The 26386-nt window shown below is 36.8% G+C and overlaps 1 long non-coding RNA gene across 2 annotated transcripts; it reads left to right on the top strand.

The window, feature by feature from the left end:
- The first annotated feature begins 165 nt into the window (after positions 1 to 165).
- On the top strand, positions 166 to 26386 carry LOC124173239. Of its 2 annotated transcripts, none has more exons than XR_006868469.1 (4): positions 166 to 206; positions 7122 to 7322; positions 9264 to 9433; positions 12172 to 12672. It is a non-coding gene; the product is annotated as an uncharacterized LOC124173239 (long non-coding RNA). The 2 variants fall into 2 exon arrangements; XR_006868468.1 differs by lacking the exon at positions 166 to 206 and adding an exon at positions 25730 to 26386 and having other exon boundaries at positions 5190 to 7322; positions 12172 to 12448.

A 26386-nucleotide genomic window follows, 5' to 3' on the forward strand; every position in this document is an offset into this window, starting at 1 on the left:
TTATTGTTTTATTCCGTTGTATCAGCATGTTTTCCACAGCAAGTCTGAAATCTCTTGCGCATATGTTTTCATTTATTTCGTAGGTTGCTGTTGGAGATGCAGGTCATCTGTGCTTGAAAAAGCTCATCGAATTCAATGATATCATAAATATTTGTCATAAATCGGACGGAGAACTTTGAAAATTTTCGTGTAGAAATTACCTCAGGGTGAGTGCATCTTATTTTATTTCATGGGAAGCCTCGTATAACTTTCAAATAATGTGAAATCATCCACGTAACCAGATATTAACTTGTTCGTGTTACCTTACCGTGTAGCCCGGCCTTAATAGTTCCAAGTTCATGTGGGCTAGGATAAAAGGTTTGCCAAATGTTTGTATTTGTGGTTTCAACAGATTATAGCAATAACTTGAAAATGTAATTAATCGTGTATTTGATGACTTACTTGCCATGACGGGCATAGTATTTGTTTATACGGTACATTAACACGTGCGGGTTAATGTCTAAATGTACGAACGCCAAAATAACCGTGTAACCACATAACTTGTGTGATTAATGCATGAATAGAAAATAGAACCTGTTCTGATTATGGTCAACGCATATGTACACATTCCATTCTGGTCTGCTAAGGTCGTTCATGCATTCAATCAATAACTTGTATATGTTTGTGTGTGGTGTAAACAGGTGTTAAAAATATGAGGTGATGATTTTGATTCTCATGATATATTTTTTGTCTTCTTTATGGAAACGCTTATTATTTGTACATATAAGTTTTTTTGTGATCAGACTCATGGATTAAAGAATGGGCTGTACTTTATTTTATTGATCAGTTTTGTTTAATTAATTTTGAGTACATGGAAAATTGTTTGTTTTTAAATTGGTTACACTCAAAGTTTAGGTTATTTCTAGAATCATATTTGCGCCCATTTTTTAAGTTTATTTACTGATGAGATGTGGTTTTTTTACATATCAATTTTGTTTATTTAATTTGGAGTACATGAAAAAAATAATTGCTGGTGTACAGATGGCAATGAACTACTTGAACGGGAAAGTCTTCTTTTCTAATATATTTTGCGATATTTTGCAGTTTTATTTTAATGACTGTCTTCGTGGGCAGTTCTGAGTATTGGTGGTGAATGACATTGTTGAAGAAGCAATTTGTGATAGTTCATGTAGCAATCACTGAGTCCCAGAGATACTTCATGGCTTCCACTTGGTCACATTTCATCAATGGTCTTTAAATGTGAAAAAGAGTCAAAAATTTCATTTATGTGGAATGAAAAAAGTTCATGTTAAATATCCATGTTTAATGTAATGCAATGCACCTCAATAATGTATCACTCATCGTTGGAAATACCTCATTTTTCGATTGTGAGCCTGTTGCATACGTAAACCTCTAGTGGTGCAATGCGCAAATGAAGTCTGGTATCTAAACTAAACAATTATCTATTATTACAGAAATGCCCTTTGATATCAGAATGCGAGTAAGCAGACTCGCTCTGTGGCAATAACAAAACAGTAATGACGATAACAAACATCCACGACGATACTGATTCAGAACGTGAAGGGTGTGTGAAAACATGTGAATAGTTCAAAAGATTTTACGGTTGTTGTATTGTGCAATGGTTGACTCCGACTTCGTAAAGACGCATCCTGGGAGCATTCTGAAGGTAGATTAATTCATGGCAACTTATTTCTTCTCCAGTTATGAAGATTTCTTTGTGCAGAGTTGTGAAGCCGCAAAATTGAAATGTAACATAAATTAAATCAATAATCTCATTTGCTAATAATCTAAAGATTGGTTTGTGTCTCATTTAACTACTGTCATTTACTCATTGCTTTTAATGTGTACTTGGTGCAATATTGGAATATGTGTTGTTAACGTTTCGGAGAAATACAACGGATAATATTTTATGCTGATTTACTGAGCATTCCTAAGGTCTGGAAGAGAGACATACCGTGTTTCAGCAGGTTGTTAGGTTCAAGTGTTAATAAATTTGAACGTTTGCACTGTTGAGACTAAGGTGACACCAGAACATTAAGTGACAACAATAAGCCTATACTGTGGAAATTGCTGTGGATGAGGAGGATGAGAAAGTAATAAGCGCTATTTGTCAAGATGGTGCTGCATCTTCCAGTTTGCTTACATTATTTAAACCTATCAATTATTCAGGATAAATATTTCACTTTACTGATGATGGAATTGACATATAAAAAATTAATTGTAAAGAGAGATACATAGGTTTTTCTAAAACATGGATAAATAGTCTACTGGCACCACTTAAACCTATTGTTTACTGGCCTCTGATGACACGCTCAGCCAACATGGCAATGGGTCATTTTGAGCGCAAGATTAATGTAAAATTTTCAAAGTGAAATTTTACGAATAATTTTCAGCTTAGAGAAGAACTGCTGTAACTTTAATTTGCTGCACGAAGGATATTTTTTTATCGCATAATCATTCAGTTTCAGTAGAATTCCCCATTCCGAGGGTACCCCTGTGCCGACTTTGTGTGAAGAAAAATGATTATTGTTACAACATTTTCTTTTCAATTGCAGCAAGCCAGATAACTGTAGAGGATGCCTTGTATGATTTTGTCGACTTAGAAGTGAGGGGTTACATTTTATTGATTTCCTTAGTTATTGTTTTATTCCATTCTATGGGCATGCTTTCCACGACATGTCTGAAATGTCTTCCATATGTTTTCATTCCTTTCGTAGGTTGCCTTTGGAAGTGGCCAACCAGCCACTTTATGCCCACTGTGCTTGAAAAAGCTCATCAAAATCAATGATTTCAGATATATTTGTCATATTTTGGACGCAGAATGTTGTCTGAAAAATTTTGTGTGGAAATTTCTTCAGTTTGATTGATTCTTTTTTCATTGTAAGCCCTGTGAAATCATTCAAGCAAGCAGATATTAACTTGTTCGTGTTGATGTACTCTGTAGCCCGGCCTTAATAGTTTCAAGTGCATATCATCGAGAATGAAAAATTTAGCAAAATGCTTGTATCTGTGGGCTCAACAGATTCTAGCAATAGAAAAAGGTACTTAATCTTGTATTTGATGAATCACTTGCCACAAAGGGCAAAGTATAATGCTTAGTGACAGCATCAAAGTATTACGTTCAAAATTTACGAAAAAGCAATTCAATTAGAGATCAAAACTTAATGGAACATTAAAGTTTTTAATGAATAATATTAAATGTCATGAAAGGACCTTTACAATTCTCGATAGAGCAGTGAAAAATGTTCAGCATTCAACAAAATACATGAATTGATTAATATTTGCAAATATAACCCGCAAATTTAATGTTTGAATTGAATGAAACAAATATCTTGAATTCTATATTCTTTGAGTTATCACAGGCAGTTCCGTCTGGTTTTAGTTCTAGCTCATTATAACGTTAATAACCTGGCGTTACTCACGCAAGATTCCCGATCGAGATTACTCAAGTGGGGTGCTCCTGACACCACGTAGAACATTAAAAAAAATGTGTTAGACAACATTTTATTTGAAAAAATTGCTAAATTTAATGTATTTTTAAGTATAGCATTATTGAATCTACAATATGTCATGGCATAAAAGAGTAAACAATTTAATTATGGTTATTAGCAGTGCCCAAATGCAATGCAATAAAGATGTACAAATGGAATTAGATTTTATAGTGAATCTAATAGAAGGGAAGGAATCTAAAAGAAGGGAAAAATTTAAGTTTGAGTTTAGCATTTAATAATCTGAAAGTAAAAATTATGATTTGAATCAATTTTTACTTGCTGTTTTAATGTGAAGGGAGAATGTCATCCTCACGGCAGAGGTGACTCACAATTGCCCAGAAAAGCGATGCTCGGTTGTAGTGTTGACATGTCTGAAACAATGACCACTGTGACTCGGTGTTCCATCTGAGAAATTTTGTTCACACTTCTAATACGTACCTGATAATACTTGGATTATCCTGAGACTATACTTGGGGATGGTGTTCCCACCAAAATTTATAGCCTAATCCTCATCTGTCTCCTACAAAAATTACTTCCTCGGAATCTTAAATATGCACAGTGAATAATGTTATCGTGGCATTAGCACGGTAGTCCTTTTCTACTGCGTGCTGACTCATATTTCCGTAACTTATCAAAGTTTCGTAGTCTAGGTTCCTAATGAAGATAAACACATATTGATATTTTTACACTATTTTCCTCGTCACTGATCCTAAGAATTTTTCTTACAGTTTTTGGAAGCATAAATCATGTTGCTCACCCACATCCAATTATTGCACAAGCAACAGAACAATTTTATTTTAATGTCTTTATTCTGTGGACAAATGATACATCTACCACTTATTTCTTTTCTTTCCTTCGTAGCACTTTCACGTGTTGATAAATCAGCAAATAAGCTGTCTTTCTTTTCAGGTCAATTGAGATCATTTTATTTCTGATCTTCTCTTTATAAATGACTACCAACTCCCTCAAATTTTTTGGCAGGAATTTTGATGTATCCATCTTGCTTCCTGGATTTACGTTATTGTACAGACTGTCCCAACGGTGGTGCATCATTTTTGACCTCTAATTTTAGTAACTCCCACTCCAGCAAATATTCGTGAAAATTGGCATACTCATGGGGAAAAGTTCTATGTGTTGTTGAATGCAAGCAAATTTTTAGAATTTTGATCATTTGACCTCACAATGTGGGCCCAAACCAAAATTTTGAATTAACCTTATGGGGTTTCAATGTTAAAAAAATTGAGATAGAAAAAAGTCTGAATTTCATTGATCAGAATGTCTTAAGTTTTCGGACATGAGGAAACCGAAAATAACACTTTCGTTCACGAAAATTCAACTGTTGACCCAGTAAGGTCACAGTCAAGGACATAAGGGTGTGTTAGTCATTTTTGCAGTTCATTTATCAGTATTGTTGATAGTTTGACCTTAGGAGGTCACAATGGGGGTTAAGGGTCTTTGAGGTAAACGTCGGGCCATCGTGACAACCAGCGTGTCGACCCATGGGTTTTTAAGGGTTCTTACGACAGTTTTGCAGTTTATTTATCAGTATTGTTGATTTTTTGACCTCCATAGGTCATAATGGGAGTCAAAGATCATGAAGGCATGCTTTGATATTTCAAGGAAACTAATGTCCCCAGCCAAAGGGTGACCTAGTGAGTGAATAGTGTTCATTTTGTTAAGTCATTACCCTCCTGAGGTCATAAGGTGGCCAACATTCACTGAGGTTTGCACAAAAATATCCAGGGAATTAAATCGCTAGCCGGAAAGTTTTCAAGGATGCCCCAAGACAATGGAGCAGTGAACATCATGCTAAATTAAAGGTTTAAAATGTGTTCTAAAGGGTGGTGCCGTTCCCATTTCAATGTTACTAAATTAGTGATTAAGAAAGGGATGTTGGGTTGAGTTGAGCTAATTTCAAACTTAACTGTGCATTAAAATGAAAGTAAAATTTTGGTTTTTATTAATGATAAAGTCAAAGTCATATGTATAAAACTCGATTAAGCCGATTTCCAAACTTCTCTTTCAGCACATTGAGGACTGCCTTAGACCTGTGTGCAGGAGCTCCATCCTGCAGCAACCACACTTCCTCAGCATTTCCAAAGTTTTCACGCTCCATATCCCGGGAAAGGCTTTCCTCCAGCATAGCCTGATAGGTGTCTGTCCTCACGTTCTTTTCGAAAAAGTATGTCCCAAAAACATGGCCAGCTGTAATGGCCATGAACACCATTACACCATTTCAGTTTAACAACCTCTCACGCTGTGCCTTGGGATTACTTGTTGCCCAATATCGTGTGTGGGTTGAAGACACAGCACCATTTTAAAAAGATATTGCTTCATCCGAAAGCATGAGCTGAAACATAAAGGCAGTGGATGAATCTCATTTTTAATTTGGATACATCATACAAGTTGATATAATATATTCAAAAGACATTAAGAGCAAAGAAAAATAACATAAAACAACAGAATGAAAAAGATACTAACCTGAAATGTGATCAAAGTGTTTTCATTAAGCTTATCAATCATCCAGTTGCTGAAATGGTTTCGATAGACATGATCTCCTTCACGAAGCTCCTGCAGGATTCTCATTTTATAAGGCCTCAAGATTAGAATTTTTAAAGGGTGTTGTAACATAAATGGAAATGTCTGGAAATGTGCAATGAAAGTGCACGATGGTGGATGGATCTTGATGGCTAAAGACTGAAGCCACAACTGTGTTTCTGTGCTTTGATAAGATTGTTGGGTGTCGTTTTCAATTCCTCATCTTAAGATGTTCCGTGATGAAACAATTTCCCTTCCTGAATTCGTCATATAACCTGTGGTCCTCTGTTCTTCTAAGGCAAACGCCAATGCTCAAAGAAAATTTTACGATTCGTTTTCATAGCTGACTTTCCATTTAATATCTCGATTATATCCGCCCCGATTGCGGGAGTTCGGCTCTTCATGGTGATTCTTTCCACTACGACTAACGACAAACTAATGCCAAAGAGACATGCAGCTGAAGAGTTTCCCAAATGGGTAACATTGTTGCTGAGGTATGGGTACCTGCATGAAAATACTTGAAAAATGCATCAAACAGTTTTTGAGACACACAATAAGGTCAATGTGTAACTTTGTAACTTATGTTGGGTAACCTCTTGATATGTGGACAGCACCAACTTTAGAACAACTTTTAAAATCTTTTGTCGGTCATGGAAGTAGTGCTGATATTCCCGTGAAAAATTCCGTGACATTTGACCCCTACGTATTCATTGGAGGTCAAAAACTAACAATAGGGACATGTTTATTGCTCCACCTTCTTGGGTATCCTTGAAAAACTTCTTGAGTGATATGTGACTTATTTCAAATTGAAGTAAGTAGTTTTTTTGTTTATTTCTATAATGCATTTAGAATTATGGTAATTGTTGGGGTGTAATTGTTAGACAGAACTAGAGATATTGTCGCTGTGGGGGCCTAAACTTAAAGGAATTTTTTCTCGTATTTCAGCCCTAATCAAGCCATACTTTGACTATCGATTGACTTTCATGACTTGGCATCGTTGTTCAACGATCACAATTTCGACTGAGGAGAATTTGAAGAAATGATTTCATTGGACCTATTATTAGTATGAAAAATTTCTCTATTGATTTGTAGGTTGTGCAGTCAGATGGCTTCCCGAGATGCATCTGTTCTGTCTATCTGTACAAGCTGAGGTAAAAAAGTATCTATGAGGACTACTGTGTTTTCAGAATCCAGTGTCTTGAGTAACACTCCACCTTCCAGCTATATTTATGATTGGAGGGTAATGGCCACGGAAAAACAGCTGCTTGATGCTGGAGTGAGCAAGATCCTCTGGTCAGTGTGTTATTGATTAAGGCAAACTCCATGTTGAAGATGGCATACTTAACTCTTTCTGCCAAAGAAAAATGTTTTCCATTCTACACATAGCATTAGAATATTTTTAATCTCTCTCTATTGAGGTGTAATTTTGAGAGGAGTACACTTCTCTTGTGTTTGCTTCCCTCTGAATTGGGTGCCGGGCTATTACCCCAGGCACTGTACTAGACCCTCTAGCCCATGAGTCTACCATCAAATTATTGTATTACTAGGTACTTTTTTTAATAGAAATATTATTTACGACTCACAATAATTTATACTTATGTTAAAATAAGTTACATGTTCAATTCCCTTTTGAATTTGAAATGGGTAAGGGAAATTTGGTTACTGTGTGGTAATAACAACGTGTGCAAAAAACAATCTCTTGGCCAGGAATTAAAATAGGACTTCCAGTGTCCAGACGGAAGAAGGTCCTAAAGGCATAACTATATTAAAAAAGGCTATGGTATTCAGTGTCCGGGCAAGAGCGCAGTTGGGTTGGGCCTTCCTGAATTTTGCAAACAATAGGCGATTTCATAACAGATATCACTTTCATCCGCTACATATACATTCACGGCATCTGTCGCGTATGTTGATTTTTAGTTGATGTACGGCTGGTGATTGTTTTATTGTTGGCTTATTAACAGACTGTCAATTTGGTGACATTTAAACTGTGAAAACCTGGAAAGAACGGTGAACTTCAGTATGTAGGCAGAGTGGCAACCCTAAAATCTCCTTTAAATCACAGGTTGAAAGTCATTTTTTTTGCATTTAATACGTGTAAAGGATTCATTTGTCTAAAGAATGCAAGGTGAAGCCACTGGTTTCAGAAAAACTCAATATTTTCTTAACATGCAGCCTTATGGCAAATTGACGAAGCTGGGCAGGACATGATGGCGAAATGCTCAAAGAGTACCGCTAGGCATGGCTTCACATCTGAGGGCTTATGCCCCCCCCCCAAAAACCCCTATGTAAAAGGGGGAGAGCTGGGAAACGTATCTATTTGGCATTCATTTATTTGCATAAGAAATCCTCTGAAGAAAATATGCGGCTTTCGTCTCCTGGGTCAAGAAATGTCCACACATATTTTGTCGTCTTTAGTTGAGAAAAGGTTAAATACACTGAAAGCGATATCTTTTTAATTATATTGAATTAGTCACATGATTTATTTCTTTACTATCAACTATGTAAAGGTGCTTTGCGGCAAACAATGTTACTTAACCTTATTTATGTACTTACTATAAAAGTTCTGTTTTGCATGGATTTTATTGTTATTTTACAAATTAGAAATGTGTTCAATGAATTACCATTTTGCTATTCCATGTTTCCTTCCTGCGATTTAAATATTTCCTCAATTTGTCACTCAATATGAAGTATGGGCATATTATTGGATTCCTTGATTTTTAAAAACATTTTACGCATGTTCACTGTGTTCATTTTACATTGTCACCATAGGTGTATTCAAATTGAACATTTTGTCATCAATATGTTTGTGGCATTGGAAATAATGCAGAGGTCACCAACATTTTTTTCCCGGTTGCCTGTTTGATCTTGAGAGTAGCTAATTATGCCAATCGGGAGATGAGAGACAGAGGTCCTCCTGATTTTCAACCGAGTACATTGTTGGTGAGTTTTTTTATGAGGCGTGGAAGGGGGAGTCGTTTGGCTGATCTTCACCCTGCCTATTGTGGCCACACTTGCCTTTTCATAGTCAATCGCTAGTGTTCCACATGGGATTGATTTGGATTCTCCATGGATAGAACTGAGATTTACGGGCACATAGTGGTGGGAGACAGCCATTTTGTGTGGTTGGTCTCTCTTCTGTGGTACCACCTTGAGAGAGGCTGGAGAATTTTTTCTCTTTTCAACGAATCATTAATGCATTTTATTTTCTGTACTAAATGCTTCCTTTGCTCATAGGTTATCCAGCTGCCATTGGATTTGTGTATCCGGCCAGAGCATGATGGAATTGCAGAGAGTTTTGCTGGATGTTGGATGCTTTTATTCTCCAATGATATTATCAATAGGATCCAATGACTTGGGGAGGAACGTTAGATTTCATCAGCTGATGAGTAATTTCCAGTTCTCAGGTACACAACAAAGGCAGTGTTCACAATATTTTTGAAACTTTTTTAGCATTAAATGAACTGCTGATTTCCTTCGAATCTAGAGGAAATATATTGGCATCAATGTGTTCGTTGTATTTGGAATCAAAATCATTTAGACTAATTTCATTTTGATACATTGATTCAGGAATACAATATATTCCTTTATTCAGCCATGTAAGGGTGATTCAAAAAATTGCGTCACTAAGTGACCTGTACACCATAACTATTATTTTCATACCAATTGTAAAAGGTTACATTTTAATGATTTTATTGTCCTTCCATAACACATTGTTATACCAATGAAGCATTTACATTTCCTTATGTGGTTATTTTAACTCAGGATGTGATGGATATTACTGTACATTACAATTCTTAAAAACATTTTCCATCTCCACGGTGTTTCGTTTTTGGTCAATGTCACCATAGCTGTTTCTTTATCAAAGACAGTGAAAACATATAGGCTTTCATGAGTAAATGGCATTGAAAGCATTGTAGAAGTCTCTAAATTATAATTTAATTTGCACGCAGCAGCAGTTCAATTAAACCCATTGTATCATATGAAGCCGCTCTCAATTTCAATAGCTGGTGCATGAGAGGAAGAAGTATTTAATTCTTGAATAAATGCATTGTAATACTGTTCCTTCGTGGTTCGTGGAGGGGGGATGTTGATTAGCTGAGCTTCCTTCCGGGTATTGTTGTTGCACTTTCATTTTCCCTGTCAAAGCCTTACATACCTCTAACTGTTTGTCCTGCAATCTTCTTGAGATGCTATTTTCATTCCTTGCCAGAGATTTCACTGTATTTTATTTTTTACTGATAATCAATTGTCCACTGCCAAGTTTAACGTCCATATTGACAACTCACCATGTCATTTCCACAGCCGGGCCCATCCGTTACGAGTTAATTCTTCTGTTAACTGAAAAGCTTGGTTGTTTTTGCATTTAAAGTCATGTGTGTGCACAAAACGCGAGTGTTACCTGATCATGTGTTTATTGGTATAAGTGCTATAGTGGGAACAGATATTTAACTAACTTTACAACATAGATTTATTTTAGTTTAATAGTGGCAATTCATTTGCCTTCATGAGAGGCACCTTGCATGATGTATTAATGCATGAGCTCCAAAAAGAAGGTTCTTTGGAGTATGCTATTTTACAATTTATTCACGTCATATCAACTTACCCGTATCCCTTGTATTAGTTATTTGATATCATTTTGGCATTAGTTGAAATTCGTGGCAGTACTGCATGGCTGTTGGGGAATGTTTTGTTCAGGACTATGAATCACTAGTACTTAATGCATGTAATGAAAAAATTAAAAACCATAACAGCAAGAAACATATTTTTTTAATTTAACCTTAGCAAATATATCATTACATGACATGCTGCCAGTGTGTGCTGTAATAAGAAGCATATTGCATCATGTATCAATGCATGGGCTCTTGAAGGAGGTTTGTTGGAGTAGACTAGTATAGCCTATCTAACCATTCCAGCAATTTTTTTACACAGGAATGTGGAACTCTGTTGTCCCATGGAGGGGTGGAAGATTCTCCTTCAATCTTTGATTTCAGGTTTCTGTGTTATCGTGAATGTTAACGGGAAAAGTATTTTTTAGGGGAATGGGGCCTTTTTAGAAGGGGTCTTGAGTTATGGTGACATTAGGGCATCCATGATTGGGTATCCTGCCAGTTGGTGAAACTGAAGGGATCTGCTGGCATGTACCCAGTTCAATTGGATCTTTAAATGTAATGCACTCATGTTCAAAAGCCTCAAGTGGTAAATTCATCTCCTTATTTTTAACTCTAATATGTTTACGTGTTGTATGCATAACCCACCAAATTTTTTATCAAATGAATTAAATTTTTGTTATATTTTATGCATTTTTTAGTTCATGACTAGTTGATAATTCATAGTATTGACTCCCACTTAAGTGGGGATAGTCTCTTTTAATGTTTCTGTTTTAATTCATCAATAATGTATGCATGGTAGTAAGGTACTATGTACATAAAAATTGAATCTCTTTGTCAGCACATTTCATTCTCTATCCTGCAGCTGCCATAATTCTACCAACCATCTTGTAGATGAAATGATTCTCTCAGCGATGGCTTCATATTCTAAGGTGGTATTTTTTTGCAAGTCACCATTTTTATCTGCAAATTTGTTGCATATCCTTCAGCACAACATGGTGCTTTAGAGATTTACTTTCGTTAATTGTTTTTTGGCAGCTGCATTGGTGTACCAGGGCTTTGGTCATAAGTAGTATGTTCTTGTTTTCTGCAATGCTCCACAGATGTACTGGAGAATGCATATATGGTATACTCTGAAGTGGTGTTGCTGCATTGGAATTTGACCAATGTAACCTCTGGTATAATCTCTACCCTCAGTAAGCCTGAACAGTCTCTTGTTCATCCACTTCCCTTCCCACTGCTCCCATTAATAAGAGGCTGTAAAATGCTGTAACATCTCTAAGCAATGGCTAGAAGTGGTTAGTGGTTATGTAGTCTCATCAGTGCCAGCTGTGGAATTGCCTCTAGGGTCTTAACTATTTAGAACTGTTGTATACCCACATTATAAAAATATTAAATTTCCTAATATGCTAAATCGGTATTATTATCTTAATCATCATTTCCAATACATATAATTTTATGCAGCAGTTTTTAAGTTTATCCAGTTTGTTTTTCCAATTATTCTCATGTAGGTATTCTTTACTTGACTGTTCCAGATGAATTTCTTAAGATATGTTAAAGGTAGAGCAGAGGTGAACTAGGACAACAGGAAATCTCTTCCCTCTGTCTATCCAAACAACATTTGGATACTCTGAAGAGAGCCATGCCTCAAGAGTCCCAGAGGCTCAGCTCAAGGCTGTGAAGTGATGTATGGATGTTAACCCAGAAGTACTTAAGTATGAGACATTCATCTTAATCCAGGCACAGAAGAGACTGGATTTAATGGCAAGAAAGCAGTCCGGATCTGCCCTGCACACAACTAAGCATCAAGAGGTGAAACCCGTGGTGTCCACCTGTGCATTTCACTGTTAAAGTATCTTACCTCACAAATCTCACCTCCGGAATAGGCAAGCAACAAATGAAATAGCTGTTGAAAGAAATAAAGTGGCCTGAATTTGAACTATTTTACCCGAAACACTACAAAATGTGAAACGACCTTTGGTAAATTTTTCTGACAAAATTTCGATTAATTGTGATGAATAAAGATTAATCTCTCCTTTGTTTCTGCTCTTGCAAAATAATCTTTTTATCCTTTAATTGCTCATAACTGTGTTGCAATACTTACATGTATGTCAACTATTTCATTTTACTTGATGACTTCTACCAGTCACTTTCAGTAAGTACTATCCCAGACATTTCAAGGTATACAGTTAAGAATTTTATTAATTTGTAGAATCACATTTAAATTAGGTTGTTGATTTCATCATGTCATGGTCTTCGATTGTAAAAGTGTATATTCCCTATACTGCCATCAAATCAGTTTCCTTAAAACGTTAATTTTGTACAATCTGCATGTACTGGAATACCTTTACTTCTACATTGCAGTCACACTTCTTCTCCTAACTCTGGAAGAGAATATATGCAATTCATGTGCAACATTGCTTTCAGTTGTAATATAAATTTTGGTGGTGAATAAGCAACTTGATTTTATTCTTTTTTTTTTGGAGTTTCACAATCAGATGTAGGCTGCTTGTACATTATTGGTGAAAAAACATCAGAATTACTCTTTAGTGTAACAAGCATTTAATAGTAGCTGTTTAGGAAAGCATTCCCTGCGGAGAGGGGATTTGAGAATACCTCCGCAGTATCCCTGCTTGTCGTAAGAGGCGACTAAAAGGGTTGGAATCGCAATAACTATGAAAGTTATGGTTCCTATGTAATAAAAATGGGAAATAATAATTTATGATATCCTGGAGGCATTACAAAAATGCAATTTACAGGTCAGATTAAAACTAAAAGAATTTATCCTTCAAACTCTAAAATAACATTGACTAGAGGAATGACAATAGCTGGCATTTAAATACAGACATTGTTGGAGTGTTTTTAGATTCACTGGAAGGGCATTGCGCAGTTTAATACACAACTCTGGGACCCTCCTAGAAAAGACTTCACTATTTTGTTGAACATGTAGATCAGTTACCTGTCTAGTATTATGTTCTTGGTTGCAAATGTTTTTCAGAAACAAAGAAAAATTTTTCCTTGTAAAAACCCATGCACATAAAATATAACTACATGGTACAACAAGCAATTCTAACTTTTAAAAAGAGGGTGGCCATGGCTCCTGAACTTATCATAATGCATAGATCTTACTACCTTCTTTTGAATTTTAAAAGTAAAAAAAAATTAACTGGATCATAGTCATAGAAACAGGAAATACAAGAAAACGGTTAACTAAATAACTCACTGCTAACATGCAGTGTGGAAATGAATTACAGTATGAAGAGATAGTATATACTTAAGTAAGCCGGGCCCTCATGTATCTCAAGCAACCCATATTTTTTGTGCTGGCTCATGAAGTAAATAATGCAAACTAAAACTCAATTTTACCTCTTACTGTTGCATTACTCTATCATGGCATCAATGTAAAATCTATTAGTCAAAATTATTTGCTTAAGTTCAGTGTTCCTGTATGTCTTTTGCACGAATTTATTGGCTTACACATCAATATCGCCATCCTGATATCCAACCACAAAAGTTAAGAAGTGTCTGCAATTTCAATCCATTATTATTCAATTACAGAAGTCTTTCGGCAAGTTAAGTGAAAACAGATTATTCTTAGTACCTTCTAGATGCCTGATGGCAGTAGTTTGGTCTGCTTTATGAGCTGAAGGTGTTTGCAATTGCAAAACCTGAACATCTTGGTATCACATGGGAAAGCTTAAGGTGATAGCATTTTTTGCATTATGAAATTAAATATCATTACTCTTGATGAAATAAAACCAAGAATATGATGAATATATATATATCATAACAGTTATTTTTAATTTTTGTTGCTTTCGCCTAGATCGGAGAAAAATCACTTCCTCACTTTCTCTGTCCCACACCTCACTGTCTTTGTTGCAGTGCAGTTCATTCGCAATGCAACATTTTTTAAGCCTTTTCAATGCCATCACTGATTCGGAATTCAAGGTGTGCAGTAGTAAGATATTGTAGTGATGAAGGTATTTTTGGTTCAAGTGGGGTGCGGATGGTGGTTGAACTTTATGGAGGAAATATGCATTACTAAGGGGTAGCATTGCGTGACACAAATGAGTTAAATAATTGGATCCAGTACTTTGAAGATGGGTCTTCTATGCTGTGTGGTGGATGCTATAGCAATGGTTGAATTTTTTAATTAAATAGCTATTAGGTTTACACTGCTCTCATGCTCTCCTATAGGAACATCAGTTTTTTACACTGCTCTGACCTGTGACAAAGCAATTCGGTATTCAGTATGCCACTTTGTGAAAGCACATGGATATTGGAATGCATGGATTGCGAATAAGCAAACATGATGAGAGCAAAATAGACTTGGTTCTGATTGTTGCAAGTTCTTGTTCGTTCTCATTAGGAGAGCATTCCCTTGGAATGGGGGACTAGAGAGTCCAACAAGTATCCCTGCTTGTCGCAGAAGGCGACTAAAAGGGTGACGGTGCAACAAAGAGATGGCCAGCTCGATGTCCTTCTCTGAGGCATCCTTTCACACTTGGTTCCTATGTACAGCCTCCGCAATGAATGTAATGTTAGCAATCACCCTTTTTTTGTGTATATCTTACACTTAGCGCTGGTGGTTATGCTAAATATACTTTAAAATAGTCCATTAAGACAGACAAGAGGCTGTTTAAAATTATATAAATACATAAAAACAAGAATATTGATACTTAGGCTTACTCAGCAACAAAATGAAAAATGCAGTGGAACAGACATACTGCATGTAATGCATTGTTTTTCATATATTTTGGTGCTTCCATGGTTACAATATTGAGATTTGGAACACGGTTTACTGGCAAAATTATTGCCTGAGGCCTTAAGATAGGAATGTCTATAGTAATTTATAAGTGCCAAATGTGGAAAAATAATTCCCGAAAATGAAAAATAACATTTAAGACGCTTTTTGGCCTGCTCAAGGGTGAGATTTACGCTCATAACGTACCAACAGGAGGGTTTTATAAAAAAAATAAAAAATGTTACCTTATCACCACCAAGGAAGAGTTTCACTGATACACGCAAACTGCACACATCAGGCGATATAATGAACCATGTTAACATTCTTTTTGTTACATCTGCAAGATGGTTTCCCCCAACACGACTCAAATAAGTTACCTGTAAAATAAATAAACTGCATGGTAAAGAGTAATTTGTTACAACTTAATGTTCACAGCCACATTTATTTCAAACACGATGCAATTCACATGTTACACTTCCATCACTCCATCTCCGAGAGGGGGAAAAAACAAGCAATTCCAACCTTTGAGATATGACAACATCCTCCCTCTAAGATGTTAATACACAGAAAAATAAAACATGAATAACTTCCTGTTTACCAGTCAAAAACTTGTTTTGGCTTCCTTACCCGATTACTTCTTCTGGGTTGTATGCAAACATCTCTATCACTAGGGGGCACAGACGTCTCCTTATTGTCCACCTCAATGTTCTTATCAATATTTTCATCAGTCACGGGTCTTTCAATTGGGAGAGTTTCATTTTCCCTTACAGCGACAGGGGCTGCCATTTCTACCATTCTGTCTGGCTCACAATAGGGTTTTAAGATGATGATAATGTATTTATTTGCCAAAACATTTGTAATATACAAGATATTAGACTCGGCAAAATCATTAGTTTGTACATAAGCAATTCAAAGAGGATAATTATTTGCCCTTAAAATCTATATACAAACCCAGGTAGCATTTTGATGTCGGCCCAATGTCAATACGACGGCGACATAGGTCGTCTACAGGTCGATCCGTCGTCGGGAACCGAAGTCGGTCTATCGTCGAAATGATAATGTTTAGCCAGGCTACAGCCGACACGCAAAGCGATGTCGGACGTACATCGAACTTACTTCGGTTCGACGCCAAACCGACTTCAGCAAGACAAAAAATCAACTTTGTCCCCGACATCAAACTGTTGTCGGCCCTACATCAAACTGACATTGGCTCGACATCAAACAGACTTCAGTCTGACACCAAACCGACTTCGGTCCGATATCAAAACGCTGTCAGCCTGACATTAAACCGGCCCGACATGAAGTCAACTTAAGTCCGACATAGACTCGACATGAAGGCGACACAGGCCCAGCACTAGAAACAGTATAGAGGTGACATACCCCGAATCTATAATTGTATGTGACATATTCATCTTAAAATAAGTCACCATTAGCTTAGGATTGAATTAACCTTGGTGGTTTTGTAGCAATAATAAAAAACTAGAAAGCAACATACTGAATCATTAAAATGATTCAGTTATGCGAAAGAAATTTGGAGAACCTTGAATTACTGGATGCATTATCATGTGTATGGAATTAGATTAAATTAAATTATTTCGACTAACTAATAGCATAAGAGAATAAAGAGTAGGTAAGACGATAAACCAAGACGGGAGTTATCTCTATCTGAAATAGATATCCAAAAAGATATCAGAGAGTCATATGCATATCAGACAGATTGGCAAAATACATGTCAAATGTATTTTAGATACAAAATACAAATTACTTCTAAAAATTATATTGTCGATACTAAATACAAATGTTATTTCAAAATATATTCTTAAAAGACAAAATACATACCTTCAACGAAGTTCTTATCCAGTAAAACATTAAAATCAATTCAAATATTAACTATTTTTAGAATGAGAGGTTCAAACATTCTTACAACGTATTTATAGGTAATTGGCGATCAGACCATGACCCAGGGCAAAATGTCTTAAATAATATGGAGAATATATGGTAATAATTTGTCTATTTCACTAGTCTCACTTACAAAAAATGCTCATTACCCTTCAGAAGCAATAGTGTTTCAAACATAGAGTCTGCTAAATTACTTCTTCTGCGATTGTGAATAAATCCTGCAAAATAAAATAAACTTTCCACAGGAGCACTGGATGTGAGGACAGTGTTATAACGCACAAACAATTTTTTTACAGCCAGGTATGCATTTTACGTTGACAGACATTTCGATTTGTCACCAAGAAATTGTAATACTTCAATTTCATTCCTATTTACAACATGGAATGAGGAATGTCGCGGGTCATCTGAAAAGGCAAATAAGTCCTCATCTGAAGAATTTCAATCATTTCTGGAGCAGAGGACATCAGGATTTAATTTTTTTGCTGCATTTATTAGCATTTGCTGTAGATGCGCTCGTAATTCCACTCTGTCGTTTGGAAGCCACCTCATCCTGAAGAAGGGATGGGTACAAGACGCCAAAATTGCATCATTGACTTCCGCTGAAAGACTGAAATAGGTTTTGAACCTATTCTGCAAGCTCATGTTCAGACCTGTAATGAGTGGGGCACAATAGTGGAAGACCATTGGCTGCGTCTCCTATAGCTTTCCTTTTATAGAAAATAGTGTTGGTAACAACAATCCAAAGAAACACCCATCTCCCTGAAGCCGATGAATACTCAGGCAAAAAAATCTGTGCTGTGACTGCACTACATCTGCACTGTAACTGTGCTAAAAGGGCTGTACTGTAACTCTACTTAAACTGCACCTGAGTTGAAACATCACAGTACAATTATAGCACGGTCAGAGTGCAGTTGCCCTAGCACAGTCATAGTGCAGTTGCCCTAGCTCAGTCAGAGTGCAGTTGCCACAGCACAGTTGCCATAGCACAGTCTCAGTGCAGCAAGTTGATTCATTATAATACTCTTTCCTTGAAACAATAATTGAAAGCCTAGAAAAGGCTATTGAATTCCCAGTATATATTTTAACGCAGCAGACAAAACAATTAAATCTGTATAGGCAAATTTGCAAAGATCCTGAATCATTGATTCATGTTGATAAAGGAACAGATCAAGATATATCAGACGGAAATGACCAGATTTAGACTTGTCAAAGAAAGGGTAAACTGTATTCTTTATTATGACAAAATTGGCACTCAAAAGATTGATAACTGTGAGAAAAACTTTTTCTGTGCATCAACAGACACTAACTGAAATGAACCTAAATTTACAAAATTGCTATGTTGAATTTCCCCACAAATGGTAGATTGCTTGTAGAATAGCATTCATTGAAAGGAGCCGTTCGTACTTCATGCTGTTGAAGCTTAAATTGTAACTATGGAGCAAAATAAATGACAGTAAGATATGGTTACAAAAGAAATTTATTAAATACAAATACATTCCTTTAACACATTCGCATCCACAAGCGTACTGGTGCGTGACCTGAAACTGGCCACAAACACCAAAAGCGTACCCATACGCAGAATGCGTAGCGACATTTGTCAGTTGATCCTGCTGCTATCTTAAGTTTTTTTTTTTATATATAAAGGATCCAATTATCCATAATTATACTCCCGCACGGGGGGAAGAGAGTAATCTCTTCCTTTGGGGAGCCGCGCCCCCACGGACCCGAGCCCACCGAGGAGACAAGCTCGTTAAAAAACCCCGTCGTTCGCTCGGATAGTGTCCAGACAGCATGTGACTCTGCTGTTCTGAGTAGCCGTAACATCTGGCGTCCAGAATCACCCACGTGTTTGCCGTGCGTGGAGACCCGTACAAGGGGGAGAAGGGGATCCTGGTGGGTGAGTTCTCCGGCACCCAGCTGGGCGTCGGAAACCCGGTATGGGCCGGAGTTCAATACCCCACTTTGGCCCTGGATTCCCCGAAAACGGGCGGCGGAGTACCAGCGTTTGTTTGCCATGTTCCGATGGAATCACCCCAACCTTACCCCCGTTTACACTGACGGTTCGAAAGATAACTCTGCTTGTGCATGTGCAGTGTTCTCCCCTATCCACGGGAACATCAGAGCAAAGCTTCACCCGATGTGCAGTGTGTACACGGCGGAGCTTTATGCCATAAGGACATCTCTAGAAGCCCTAGATGACCACGACGGCTCCTTTGTGATATGCACTGACTCCAGGAGCTCGCTACAAGCCATCTCTGGCTTCTCACCCGTGCACCCGATCGTGCAAGAAATACACTCTCTCCTGCTGACCCTTTCGAGAAAGGGTTTGAATATCCATTTTCTGTGGGTACCGGGACATGAGGGGATAGCCGGGAATGAGATAGCAGACGCTATGGCCAAGGAAGCTCTGAATAACGAAGTTCTTGTCTCAACGCTGGTTCCCCACGAGGACTTACGAGCATCTCTAAGAAATGTGGTATTTGGAAAATGGAGGGAGTCATGGAGGATTCTTAATAATAACAAGCTCCGCGGCATCAAGGACATGGTAGCAGCGTGGCCCTCCTCAGCTCGTAGTAATCGGAGAGAGGAAGTAGTACTTACACGATTGAGGATAGGGCACAGCCCCCTGACCCATGCGTATCTCTTTACTGAAGAGAAGGAACCTCCCCAATGTGGGGATTGTAAATGTCCATTAAGTATTAGACACATCATGCTAGATTGTGTTAAGTACCGCGAAGCGCGAAGACGAAATAATCTAGGGGGAGACCTAAAAACCCTTTTAGGAGACCACCCTACTAACTTAATCTGTACATTTCGGTGTCTCAGAGAAATAAACATTTTTAATAAAGTCTAATTATGCACACTTTCAACGAAGACATCAGATGCAGTAGATTACTTTATACATAACTTTTGTAATTAAATCGCACAGTAGTGGTGCAAACGACCTTGCCGTCGACGCACCCTAAATCCAAATACTACTACTACTAGCAGACAAAACAATTAAATCTGGCTATGTTCCAGTACCGCATTGAGAAAGGCTGCAGTACTTTGTCAAACGAATCATTCTGTCTCGCATATTATTAGCATGCTTAATTTAAAAACCCCTCCAACCTGCAGTAGATATTCGAGCATATTTCTTCTCACAATTTCGTCATAATCCGTGGCGTTCGAGTGAATATTTTCGTGACGCTATTAACTTGAAAACCTATTCCTTTAGTTTATGAATATATGATCTCTGTAATTTTTCTGGGTTTTCTTCCACGTCAGCTTGTTTGTGGACAACAGCTTCGCTGGCTATACTGTTGTCCACAAACAAGCTAACGCGGAAGAAAACCCTGAAGAAATGCAGAGATCAAACCATCGCCGAGGAAACATAAGTTCTAACTTTGTGAATGTATTTATATTGCCCAAGGCGCCCTGAAAATTCCCTTTCCCTGCTGCCAGGCTTTCAGACTTCGATCTTTGAAGGAATCGAGACCGTTTCAACACTTGTTCACAGCTGCATGTTGTAAAACATTTTAAGTGACAATGGGGAAAGCAAGGCAGAAGAGAAGATCGAAGGATTCGTGGAAGACGCAGCTCGCCAAGCGTGAAAGAACCCCTCTAATACGACCCTGCCTCAAGGTCCCGATTCCGCATGGTGGTATGAGAAAGACTTTTGGACTATTCTTTCGGTTCGAGGCGAAAATTTAAGCCTTCTAGAATACACTTACTCTATCGTTTAGAGCTCTCTTCATATGTCGTACTTTATCATTAACTTGACATTTTCATAAAAATAACATAGCACATGTACTAACATCGATCCGACAAAGTAACATTAATTAATCTTACAATTAGAATTGATACAACATAGAAAATTATTCTTGAGACTTAGTGCCTCAAACTTTTATCAAAGGTGTTGAAATGCATGGCTTTTATATAAATTTAAATATCTTTCTACCATAAAAAAATTTTAGTCAAACATAAATGAATAATTTATTGATCCTTGAAAATAAAGTCGAGTAAATTACTAGAACATTTAGAATTTAGGTCACAGACTTAATTGAATATTACTATATTATTTTTACATTATGAGGCAATTACTTCATTTCAAACATGCAGTTATCATTGTAATAAAAATTATTTACCTAGATGACTTATGAACACTAATTAATTACACAACTATGACCTAACACTGTGTTTTTAAATTAGAGAAAATGCGAATCTATTGAAAGTCTTTTTGCAATGAATGCAAGAATAGGGTTTTTCCAATGTACACGCATGTGTAAGAAAAGGGTTCATTTGGCAGTATGACACTTTTTACATTCACTGCATGAATAAAGCTTCTCCTCTGCATGAATCCTCATGTGACAGACAGTGCCAAAACCTGCAAAAAAACATGAAAACCTGGAAGAAATTGAATTTCATTGTGTAGCTAGAGTGGCAACCCTATAATCTCCTTTAAATCACGGGTCGAAAGTCATAGTTTTGCATTTAATTTGTCTAAAGAATGCATTCATTGATGCGAATCAATCCAGAAAATAAAATAATATTAAAGAAAGAAAAAAAACAGTATTCAAAATGAAATAAAGGAAAGGGATTATTGAATTAGCAAAAGAAAGATAATTACTGTATATTTTTGTAATGTATGATTCTGCATTTTGACAAAAGTTGTTATTCAATTCATTTTATAAGTTTCATTCCCATGCAAACTACACTACAGACATCAACAGCATGTATGCGCAGAGTCACTTTTATGTTAACTTTTAGTCTTACTGGTTTAGGTGAGAATGGACTCGCCACTACAGTTTTTATGTCCTGCCTGCCTGCAGCGTGATCATTCAATGAGATGGGAAGACTTGTCACCTTTAACCTGAAGACAAATGCAGGATGGGCATTGAAATTGTGGTCAATTAAAAACGAGAAACACGCTGGTGAACCCAGAATTAGGCAGTCATCACAAGAATTATTTTCACCGCTTTGGGCAAAATATAACGTGTTAGCGCGTGTAAGAGGCACAACTTTTTTCCCAGAAATTTCATCCAAAAATGGGGGTGCGTCTCTTGCACAAACTTCTTATCTTCCCCCCTCCCCTTCACCGGTCGCAAGCCCAAAGGGAACAGAGTGGCCTTGGTTTTCAACGTGTATCGGTCACCTGAAACCCTAGTTCAAAAACAAGCGACAGGCAGGGGAGTTTCTCCCTTAGTGACGTATTTTTAAAATGCTCCTGTTTGCTTTTCTTACTCCTTAGCATAGCGCCATCACGTCCGTACCTCAGAGGTATGCATGGAAAAGATTGCACTGGGTTTTTTTCTCTGGTGGGCACACTTAATTTACTGCCACCAGTGGGCATCCTGTGGCATTTTTACTGCAAATGGTAATCACATATCAAACGCAAAGAGAAACAGGGGGAAACTCATAGTTTTGAAGGACAATACCTGGTTAAGAGTCAACATCTGCCTTGCCAAGTAATAACCATTACGCTAAGGCCCTGATTTTTCAAAAATCATCTCCAGGTGCTATCATGAGGATAATTACAACTAAAAATTATATTGGTGTAAACAGCTGCAGTTTAAAAAAATTCGAGCTAGTGTGTACATTGTTGGACTAAATGGCAGATAGCAGAAATTGGAAATGCTTATGAGTGAAGAGCACTGAAGGATAGGTTGAGGGGAAGGAGCAAGCTCCGTCTTTCAAGCAATGAGGCTACGAGCAAAGTAGCAACATGTCCGATCTTGCATGTTACGTCAAGTTCAAAGTCAAGGGGCGAAGGATTTGATATATGCAGTTTGTGTTAGCTGAAGTTTCCAGTAGGTATGGTCTTGTTTGAATGCACTCATGCTACGCTTCTTTCTTCTGAAATGGTACTGTTTAGACTAAGTTGAATATTAGTAGCCTTGTTGGAACTATAAATCTTTGGGTCAATAGATTTGAGAAAACTTAAATGATATCAAATATGTGTCATGTTAGATCTCATTCTTTTTTGATCCACATGCATGACATGCAATCATTAAATTGCTGAAAGCTAACGAGATATCTTCGAGCATAGTAAGTGACTCACATTTGGCCTCCAGAAACTGGGAAAATTGAACCTGGTAGACCAAATAAGGTCAGTTGGTGAGTTGGGGTGGGGATGAAACACGTTTCCATTGTACCCATGTAACTTGATCTTTTCCTTTGAGGCAAGTGATTTATGGTCTGTGGGGTCTCGGAAAGGAAAAAAAAACTGCAGGGGCATTGGCTGATGGAGGGGTGAGAGTGAATTTGTGAAATCTACTATGTGGTTATTATCCCATGGTGCTTAGATTCCCTAGATTGTCGTTCTATCTCTTGGAAAGGTTCATGCTATGTGCCTGTCGTGTTTTGCTTTAAAAATTTCCACGGCTGCAATTCTATTGCAATATTCCTATGAGAGCTTTTAATCAATATTGTTCTTGAGTAGGACAAACATCATAGTCCGACAGCATATGTGAATAGGGGATTGAAATTCATTCCAACACACTAATGGGACGTTGTATTCACAAAAGCATTGATTTAACATTTCAGATTCCATTTTTACGATGAATTTCGATCAGAGGTATCAGATCTGACCATTACTAGTAATCATCATAAGGTCAAGACAACAAATGAATACCTACTTATCTCCGAGCGCCGTACATACTATGTAAATTTAGCTTAAAAATGCCACATAATCTGTTAGTTTTGACAGAGGAAATTTTGATAACTGTCGAAAGTCCAGGCATATGTCTGGTCTCTTGCATATGTGCGGCTCTGAGATACACTTCTATGGTAACATGGAAGTCTTTAGGGACTACAACTTGTATTTGGTATTTCTGAATGTCTTAGGAGCATGAATTTCCCTTGATGGAAACTAGAATTTTTGATGTGGTATTGGTATTTAGATTTTTTAAAATTATTTTTTGAAAATTTGCAATGCTTTTCTTATGAGCCTAGCTTTGGAATTTTTTTTGGCCAACATGCAATAATGGTGGGACAAAGTCCTTGAAAGAAAAGATACTATATTTTTTGCTTGATTTTATGGCTATGTTGGACTTTCATACCTCGAAAATTTTCCAAGGAATAAATAATTTTCGATTTTTCACTGTTGAGAGAGCAAATTTTCAATCAATCACGGATATTGGCCTTGATACTTCGGAATATGAAAATTTGGAATCTTCATGAAAAATCGTGGAGGCTACTTTGTTCCCTATTGTTTCAACTGATTTTTCAGTGACTCTCTTAGTTAATTCATAATAATATTCCAAAAGATATATGCTAGAGGTGAAAAATCATTGTTGCCATTTTCATATAGAGAATACAAATTGGATTATCTTAGTAACCGTTTGAGCTAAATGCATGAAATTTTAGGGTATTTCTATCACCAAATATAGCAAATTTTGCAATGATGGTCATTCAGCTATATGGAATCATGTGCGAGTAATGTTGATACCAATCTTCTTGTATATGCTTTATTCACTGATAACTTTTTTTAAGCAAGGTTTGAATATGAAAGTTGTATATAATACTACTGCTAATGTGTTTAATCTTTTTTAATGTGCTAATATGATTTTGGCATTAATTGAAATGCGTGGCAGTTCTGTATGGCTGGTGAGGAATGTTTTGATCAGAACTATGAATGATTAGTAGTTTATGCATGTAATAAAAAAATTAAAAAATATAAAAGCGAGAAATATTATTTTTTAATTTTAGCATAGCAAATATATCACTACATGACATGCAGCCAGTGAGTGCTATAATAAGAAACATCTTGCATCATGGGCTCCTAAAGGAGGTTCGTTGGGGTACTCTAGTGTAGCCTATCTACCCATTTCAGCAAATTCTTACACAGGAATGTGGAGTTGTGTTGTCACGTGGTGGATTCTCCTTCAATCTTTGATTTTCGTTTTCTATGTTATCATGAATTTTTACATGAAAAGTATTTTTTTAGGGGGATGGGGCCTTTTTAAATCAGATTTTTAAATACAATGCACTTATGGTGAAAAGTCTCAAGTGTTAAATTCATCTCCATATTTTCAACTCTAATATGTTTGCGTGTTGAATTAGATGCATTTGTTTGTTCATGACTGGTTGATAATTTATAGTATGGTTTCTCACTTAAGTGGGGATAGACTCTTTTAATATTTCTCTGTTTTAAATCGTAATTAATATATGCATGGTAGTAAGGTGCTACATAAAAATTGAATCTCTTTGTCAGCACACCTAATTCTACATCCTGCAGCTGCCTTAACCATCTTGTAGATGCAATGATTCACTCAGCAATGATTTCATATCCTAAGATGGTCATTTTTTTGCAAGTCATCACTATTATCTGTAAATTTGATGCATAACCTTCAGCACAACATGGTGCTTTAGAGATTTACTTTAGTTTATAGATTTTTGGCCGCTGCATTGGTGTGCAAGGGCTTTGGTCATATGTAGTATGTTCTCGTTTGCTTAAATTCCCCACAGAGGTGAAACCCATGGTGTCCACCTGTGCATTTCACTGTTTAAGTATCTTACCTAACAAATCTAACCTCAGGAATAGAAAATCAACGAATGAAATAGCTGTTGAAAGAAATAAAGTGGCCTGAATTTGAACTATTTAATCCAAATCACTAAAAAATGTGAAACAACCATTGGTAAATGTTGCTGACAAAATTTCGATTGATTTTGATAAATAAAGATTAATCTCTCCTTTTTTCTGTTCATGTAAAACCATCTTATCAATCTTAAATTGCTTGTAACTGTGTTGCAATACTTACATGTATGTCAACTACTTCATTAAACTGGATGACTTCTGCCAAAGTACCTCTCAGTAAGTATTACTACAGACATTTCAAGGTATACAGTTAAGAATTTTATTAATTTGTAGAATGTCATTTAAATAAGGTTGTTGATGTGATCATGTCATGGTCTTCGATTGTGAAAGTGTATATTCTCTATACTTGCACCACAGTGGGCCATCAAGTGAGTTTCCTTAAAACGTTAATTTTGTACAATCTGCATATACTGGAGTACCTTTACTTCTACACATCAGTCACACTTATTCTCCTAACTCTGGAAGAGAATATATGCAATTCATGTGCAACGTTACTTTCAGTTGTAATAAAAATGTTGATTGTGAATTA

This window comes from Ischnura elegans (assembly GCF_921293095.1).
Source record: "Ischnura elegans chromosome 13 unlocalized genomic scaffold, ioIscEleg1.1 SUPER_13_unloc_4, whole genome shotgun sequence".
Lineage (NCBI taxonomy): Eukaryota > Metazoa > Arthropoda > Insecta > Odonata > Coenagrionidae > Ischnura > Ischnura elegans.